General features: G+C 34.2%; 1 long non-coding RNA gene across 2 annotated transcripts in view; it reads left to right on the top strand.

Annotated features, from left to right (window-relative positions):
• The first annotated feature begins 3,164 nt into the window (after window positions 1-3,164).
• The window catches only part of LOC118765299, a 28,107-nt gene continuing 22,345 nt past the window's right edge, over window positions 3,165-8,926 (top strand). The window contains exon 1 of one of the 2 annotated variants that reach the window (XR_005001138.1): window positions 3,165-3,679. This is a non-coding gene — a long non-coding RNA (uncharacterized LOC118765299). Of the gene's footprint in view, window positions 3,680-8,299; window positions 8,458-8,926 lie in introns of those variants that run through there. The other variant, XR_005001137.1, reaches the window with a different exon arrangement.

The following is an 8,926-nucleotide window of genomic DNA, read 5'->3' as shown; positions in this document are numbered from 1 at the left end:
TCAAGAATTTGGACCTGGAGATCTCCATTTCCAGCGACTTCGAGGGCCACCTCCCAGTGCAGTCGGGTGTCAACAAAGAGCTCTCAACTACAACAAGACGACCAAAGTTTTTTTTCACAAGGTCTGGGGTCTCCCGCCCCAAAGCCCTAGACCATCACCTAATCACCCTTACCCATTTTGTTGCTTAACAACAACAACAACAACAACACCATCCAGTCAAAAAGATGGGACTAAGGGATAAATTATACAAAAAAAACTTCTTACCACTCACACCCATGAATGCATGTGTGCAGGCACACAAACACAAGTAGACACACAAATTCATGTTCTCTATAATGTGTGTACTCACACAACCAAATATACCACGCACTGAATGTAACAATGAATTTAATGTGCAGGTAGGAGCCCATCAGGACTCAGTTTTCAGCTCCCTCTTATTTATGCGGAGAGCTAGCTCACCATATTTAATCGTTCCATCTTTGAACTCCTCTGCACTACAATCTGAAGTGTAAGGTCTTGTCTACCCTGAAGATGGAGGCTCATACCATTCAATGTTAACTCCATCCATATGCCTGAATATTGTCATGAACTATATCTACCAACATTATTATGGGTCGCTGAGCTTCCAGAAACTGCGGTTGGACTTATGACACCTTTCTTCCACCCCTTTAGTTTTCTCTGTCATTTGTACTCTGTGTAAGTTGAACCCATTAATATAAATATCTATTTGTTTATACTTAAATATTCATCATCTGAAAGTCTCCACATTTTGCCTTCTCTCATTTTTCATGTATGCATATATAAATATTTTATATTTAATATATTTGATAGGTCTAATTTGTTTATCCACATAATTGCGTGTATGTATATACATATATACACAAGTATATATATATATATATATATATATATATACATATATATATATATATATATATATATATACATATATATATATATATATACATATACATGTATATATATATATGTATGTATGTATGTATGTATGTATGTATGTATGTGTGTGTATATATATATATATATATTATATGTATGTGTGTGTGTGTGTGTGTGTGTATAAGAAAGAATGAATAGGAAAGCAATTGTCATCAATTTTAGAACATGGAATTTATAATTTAAACATAAATGTAGAGCTGTTACAACAGAGTTGTTGAGGTAGAATGTATCATATAAATAAGGGAGTAAGAAGGTGTACACATAGTTTCTTACAGCTGTTTCTAAAATAACTGCAAATATGTTGCTTTCCTCTAATAAGGATCTTCCTCAGTTTTTCCTCTCTGAAAATGGAAGTCGTCTATTACATGGACAACTTATCTTCATTTGCATGACAGTCTTTGAGAAAGAGGGAAAAACCTCCTTGTCAAAACAAAAATCCCGAAGAAAACCAAAACTTTCAGATAGGGACTGTTGGACTCTTACTCAAATTGATAGAAAGGATCACAAAAGTACAGCTTCCAAAATTACTACAGAGCTTAATGACCACCTTGAGGACCCAGTTTCCACAAACTCTGTTTGCCAGGAGCTGCACAAAGTCGGATTTCATGGGAGGGCTACAATCAGAAAACCACTACTTTCAAAAACAAATGTTGCAAAGCGTTTAGAGTAGAGTAAAAACCTACAGAATTGGTCCCTAGAGCAGTGGAAGAATGTTATTTTCTCAGACAAGTCATCCTTTACTTTATTTCTGACCACTGGCTGAGTATATGTATGGAGACAGCCAAAAGAAGCATTTGACCCAGAGTGTCCTCTTCCAGCTGTTAAACATGAAGGAGGATCTGTGTTGATCTGGGGGGCTATGTCTTGGAAATCCACCAGCCCAATGGTTTCCCTTCATGCCAGAATTAATAGTCAAGACTATTTAAGCATTTTATCTAACCAAATTCATCCTATGGTCGCAGAACTGTTTCTGGGGAGAAATGCAATCTTTCAGGATGATAATGCACCAATTCACACAGCTAAAGTTGTTACTGAATGGCACAAGAAACATTCTAGTGAAGTTGAACATCTTATCTGGCCACCACAGTCCCCAGATCTCAATATTATTGGATATTTATGGTGCATTTTAGAAAAACAAATGAGTCGATATCCTCCACTGTCAACACTACAAAAACTGGAGACTGTTTTAGCTGAAGAATGGACAAAATTTCCTTTGGAAACAATGCAAACTTTGTATGAGTCCATACCTCATAGAATTCAAGCTGTAATTACTGCCAAGGGTGGTCCTACTCCATATTAAAATAAATTTATTTGAAATTTCAAGGTGTTTCTATTATTTTGTCCAACCCCTGTACATATATACATACATACACACACACACACACACACATATATACATATATATATATATATATATATATATATATATATAGAGAGAGAGAGAGAGAGAGAGAGAGAGAGAGAGAGAGAGAGGCACAGGAGTGGCTGTGTGGTAAGTAGCTTGCTTACCAACCACATGGTTCCGGGTTCAGTCCCACTGCGTGGCACTTTGGGCAAGTGTCTTCTGCTATAGCCTCATGCTAACCAAAGCTTTGTGAGTGGATTTGGTAGATGGAAATCTGAAAGAAGCCTGTCGTGTATATATATATATATATATATATATATATATATATATATATATGTATATATATATATATATATATATGTATATATGTATATATGCATTTGTGTGTCTGTGTTTGTCCCTCCAACATCGCTTGACAACCAGTGTTGGTGTATTTACATCTCCGTAACATAGCAGTTTGGCAAAAGAGACTGATAGAATAAGCACTAGGCTTACAAAGAATAAGTGCTGGCTTGGTTTGGTCCAGCATAGCCACAGTCAAATGACTGAAACAAGTGAAAAGATAAAAGAATATATATATATCATGTGTAAGTATATATAAGTGAATGCATATAAATGTTTTTTTCTTAAATCCTTATACACTCTACACACTCCTTGTTATACAAGTCTTAAGTATTTATGTTAGGAAAAAAAAACCCTTCTCAATGAATCAGGGCTCATTTAATTACTCTATTGTTTAAATTACATTTCTTCATCTGAAATATTAACATTTTTAAAGCTTATTTAGGCTTCCCTTGATTTAGTTATCCGATATCAAACTACATGCAGTAAATAGTACCAATTCTATGATTGGTCAGTTGAGACACTAATTAAAATCTTCAGTCTGAAAGTCTATCTGAAAACAATATGGTTTATTGATGTTTTCTTTCCTTGTTTTATCTTTTGAACAGATTACTTTTGTTGAATTAGTAGTCTAATTTAATCAATCATAGCCATTCTCCTCAAAAATGGAGAAAATTTACAACATTAATAGGTGTACACTTCTTGAAGCATATACGCATGTGTTTGACTCTTTGAATAAACCACTTCACTGGTGAAGAAAAAAATTTCATACAAGTAAAAGACAAACAAATAAATGAAATAATTGGTCATCAATTAATCAAATTGTTTATATCTGCTTTACTTGTTTTGGAAATAAAATGGTTTGATAAAGCTGGAGAACTAAGTAAAAAATAAGATCGAAAATATATGATATTAATAAACAGATGGTTTTGAATATAAAGGGAAATAGGAAAATATGCAAATGAAATGGAGGTCAACGACTTTTCAAAAAGGTAAATTGATAATATTCACTGAGCCCAAGCGAGAAACAAACAGGTATATTAATATTCAGAATCTATGTTTTAATGAAAGAACTATCATCATTAATTTTGTTCAGCTCATCTCTCAAAACATTTCTTAATGAGAGATAAATGTAAAAATTATTTGGAAAGCATACATTGGTGTGTTTATGTTTCACACGTATATAAATATACACTCATAAAAATACACTATCAAGAGATGCATGTGTGTTTGCAAACACTGGTGCACACAAACACACGTGTATATGTGTGTGTGTGTGTGTGTGTGTCAGTTTTCTTTTTATTGTGATTGCTGTTTATACATATTTGTTTGTCAGTTTCTAAGCATTCATTTGTATAAATGTACAAGTGTGAAAGACTGTGCATAAGTATTTGTGAATATACAAGTGTATAACTGTACATTAATGTTAGTAATATGTTAGTAGTATGTATATAGGACTGTGAATGCTATTGTTTAGCCCTAAGTCAGTCTGACTGAACAGATGTGTGATTAAAGGCATTCCACTCATGACCATCCAATCTTTTTGTATAACTAACACTACATTATCAATATGTCCTTCCTCCTTTTAAGACATTAAGGTGTAAATTAATGGTTATTTGGCTGCTATATCTAGTGGATGAAGTGACCACACAGTGACTTCATCTTTGGCTTGTAAATGAGTATGTCTGTTAACACAATGTATTTCTTGCCTTTCTGTAAGTCAAGGAGGGGCAACACTAATAGTTATTTAATGACCTCCTAACTACATTGGATAACTAACAGAGGACAACTGCAGACAGAACGGTAACATGGAACGAAATGTCTTGCAGTATTTCTTACATTTCATCTCTCTACATTCTCAGTTGAAATCTTACTGGGTCTGACTTTGTTTTTTCATCTCTTCGCAGTCGATAAAAATGCGTACCAGTAATACACCCTTTCCCTACATAAGCAGACTTTACGTCAAGTAAAAAACACTATTTGGTTTAAAATAAGGTGGAGATGGATAATGAATGAGTTCCAGGGGGATCTGATTCTGAAAAAGATGCATGTTCATTTGTTCCCTTATTAATGCATATTTTGTACATCGGTCTATGCATATTTGACCAAATATATCTCCTGTGTCCTGAGTCTGTCAATTTTTGTATATATGCGAATACCAATATGTTTATGTGTAGATATTGCTATATCACTAAAGGCAGAGAATTATCAGGAATTATCACGTTGAAATGATATGCCCTGCAATATCTTGACAACATGTCGAGTTCTAATTACACCTGGTTTATTTATCTCTGTATTGATAAAATGTTATAGACTGACGTTAAATTGACATCCGCCCCACCCCAGGTAAATATGTGGCCTCATACTAATGTGAGGAACTATTGTCTGCATGTTATATATATTTGTGTACATAACTACTCGGTTAGCCTCTGTATGTGTGCAAGAATACAAATATGTGTGGGTAAAAGTGTGTATGCAAAAAAGCGTTTTGCTTTTGCTTTTTTATTCACTCTCAGGCTAAGTGCATGTACACTTCATATAAACATATAAGGGAATACTGGTGTCGGTTATTTTCTCTGTGTGACTACCTTTATCAGTGCAGGCTTTTATCTATGTTAGCATATTTACATAATTGAGTGTCTTTTAAATTTATTAGTGTGTATATTTTCTTGATAATGTGTGCACACATGCATGCTAATGCTTACGGTCTTCTGTTTGCAAATTCAAGTATGTTTGTGTATGTGTATCTGGGTACATGTGCACCTAAAAATAATGCGCGCGTGTGCGCGCGCAAGTTAATTTGCACACTCGCATTTCTGTATCGTGTTGTTTGTTTTGTGTGCATCCAAGCGCACACACATATATAACTTCATTTTTATGTTTATATACATGTTATGAATAATGTGTATATACATATATATATATATATATATATATATATGTATATATGTTTGTGTAGGTATGTGTGTGTATATATATATATATATGAAACTGCATGTTTTTATGCTCCAGTAACATAGCTGTACATTATAAGCATGTCTGATTGCATGCATTTCTCTCTTAGTGTGTATATATAAATATTACAATATATAATCATATACGTATGTTTGTTTGCAAGCATCTGATTTCATGTGTACGTGTGTTTGGATTTCAGATCAATAAGCAGTAAGGAAAACACGTTTCTTGTCTCGGGACAGTTTTGTCTCATTATAGACAGGTTATTTATGCACTGTCAATTACAATATCAAATGATAATTAATAGAATATGGCACAGAAGGGGAATATTTTCAAATCAGAAATATATAAAAATTTTTTTTTAATTAAATAAATTTGTATTTTGGGTACATACACACACACACAATTCTTTATATCAGAAGGAAGCTTCAGTTAAATGACAAGAAAAAGAAAATGGGAAATTGAAATAGTCATACCTTTATTGAAATGCATGAGCAGTATTCCAAGGGAGAATCAAAACTAGGTCACAAACCTGAGAAGCAAACTGATGTACCATACTACCTGCTGCATTCTCTATCACACACACATACAATTTCCTTGGTACAAAGTTTCGATTTTATACAGGACAGAGAGAAAATGGAATGTCATTATAATAATTATTTTCCTGGACAGCATTCACTACATATGTAAAGTGGGCCTAGCTATGTATTAAAAACCAAGTTGCAAATTTGGTTCTAGAAGAATTAAACCAACATGTTACACCACTTGCAAACATACACATACTGTAAAAAATACACAATCAGTTACTTATTTATACAAGAAGCTTCAAATTTATAAAGGAAAAAATGGTAATTGGGAAGTTACGAAATTCAGGTTCTCCCTCTCTCCCCTTAGAGAATGAACAAGTATTGTCCAGCCAAGATTTGAAACCAGGTCATAGATTCCGTCTGACGACAACTAAACTAACAAGCTACTGCATGCGTGTGTACACACACACACACCATTCACTCACTCATACACAGTAACACTGTAATTCCTTATATAAGTATGAACCTACAAATATAGGAGACAGACTACCGAATTTTTTGATTATCAACCTTTAACGAAGGTTAAAGGGTTGATAATCCAACTGACAATTAAAACTAGGTCATGGACACGGGTTGCCGAGAACTTATCCAACACTCCATAACACCTGCAAGAAATGCATGCACTTTTACACACACACATGCACATGTAGAACTGAAACAAATTAAAATGAGGAATCAAAAAAAAAACATGCAAAAAAATATAAACAATAAATTTTAAAAATAAAATAAAACAAAATTTCCCCTTCCTTCCTGTTTTATATATTTATTTATTTATATCTTTTTTTAATGGTTAGACAAGGTCTGAGATAGTTTATTCCCTCAATTTTATCAAAAAATAGATACATAAGGCATATTAAATCATATTTAAAAATATATATAGTCAATGCCATTTACCTTTGTTGTTGTTGTTGTTGTTCTTGTTATTTTCATACAGCATGTATACATACATAAATGTGTGTGCGCTTGTTTGTGTGTGTATGTGTGTGCATATATACATACACACAGACATATATAAAAACACATATATACACAGTTTATATATATATATATTTATATATATATATATATATACACATATATATATATATATTATATATATATATATATATATATATATATATATATATATATATACATATATATATACATATACATATATACATATATATATATACATATATATGTATACAAATATATATGTGTGTATGTATATATATATATATGTATGTATATAATTATGTATGTGCTGTTGTGGTGCTTGTTAAAGAAGGGTGGGGTGATGATCAGTGAAAGAAAAACTTGTATCCTTCAGTCTGTGTGAGGAAGTTGTATCCTCTCCTTGTTTTTCCTCAGATGGGTGGTCCCCCACTTGTTGGACTGCTAAGATTTCCTGGATCTCTCCGCCTCTCTCTCTTTCTCTCACTCTTCTCCAGAGCTGTTTCTTTCTCTATCTCCATCTCACTGTTTCCTATGTACATCTCTCTCTCTCTCCCTCCTTCTCTCTCTCCCTCCCTCCCCTCTCTGAATTCCTCTCTCTTTTCCTCCTTTTCTATCTTCCTCTCTGAACTGCATTCATCAATTTCTCTCTATCAATTTCTTTCTTTTTCTCTCTATCCCTTTATCACATGCATCCTTTATCGTTTCTCTTCCTTGTTTCTACATCCACTACCCTAACCATCTCATACCACCACTCTTACTCCTTACACCTCCATCCACCTCCCCCCTCTACCTTAATCCTTTTGCTCATTTTATTTTCATTACACACACTTTTTGCCTTCCTTTTCACATTCCTCTCTTTCTACCTTCTTGCCTCTCTCTCTCTCCCTCTCTCTCTCCCTCTCTCTCTCTCTCTCTCATACACCAATCTTCTATTTTTTTCCATACTGCCGTACGATGTCTTTTCCACTCACAGACAACTCTATTCTTTCTCTCTCACCTGTTTTCTGTACTCTCTCTCTCTCTCTCTCCTCTCTCTCTCTCTGTCTCTCTTGTATTCTTTCGCATCTCCTCCTACCCCTTTCTTTCTCCCACTGTCTCATTCTCTACATGCCTCCCATCCTCAAGCTCTCTCTCTCTCTCCCTCTTTCACTCACCGCCTTACCACTTCTTCCTATCTCTCTCCCTCTCATCTGCTTTCACTCCCTCCCCCCTCCCCAATCTCCCTAACTTCTCTGGCTTTCTCTCTTTTTATCTCGCTCTCCTTCTCTCTTTCGCTCACTTCTCCCCCTTTGCAGTTTACAGCAATGCCACAATGGAAGTTGGTGGTTAGAGGTAAGTATAAAGAGATGGTCACACAAGGCTTGCATTGATTCTTCATGGCAGTTGTTGCTGTTGTTGATGATGATGATGATGATGATGATGATGATGATGATGATGATGATGATGTGAAAAAAATGATGTGGCTGATGACAGTTTTTTATTACTGTCGATGGTGATGATGCAGTTGCTATTGTTGTTTATAAGGACGCACAAATGTTTGATGATAATCTCAATGATAATGCAGCTATTACATAGCAAAAGACAATCCTGTCGCTAATGTTGCTAATGTTGATGATGATGATGATGATGATAATGACTTGTTATTGTTTGGATTGTTTACCTTTGACGATGTTGTTCTTGTTACCATAGTGATTGCTTCAAAAAACTGTTGTTATTACCATTGCAGTTGTTATAGTTAGACTTTTAATTGATTTTGTAGCTGTTATGAGTGTCGCCGCTGACAATACTATTATTATTATTA

This window comes from Octopus sinensis, linkage group LG11 (assembly GCF_006345805.1).
Source record: "Octopus sinensis linkage group LG11, ASM634580v1, whole genome shotgun sequence".
Taxonomy (NCBI): Eukaryota; Metazoa; Mollusca; class Cephalopoda; order Octopoda; family Octopodidae; genus Octopus; species Octopus sinensis.
The sequence above is the reverse complement of the archived record's forward strand: the minus strand, read 5'-3'. Positions and strand labels throughout refer to the sequence as shown.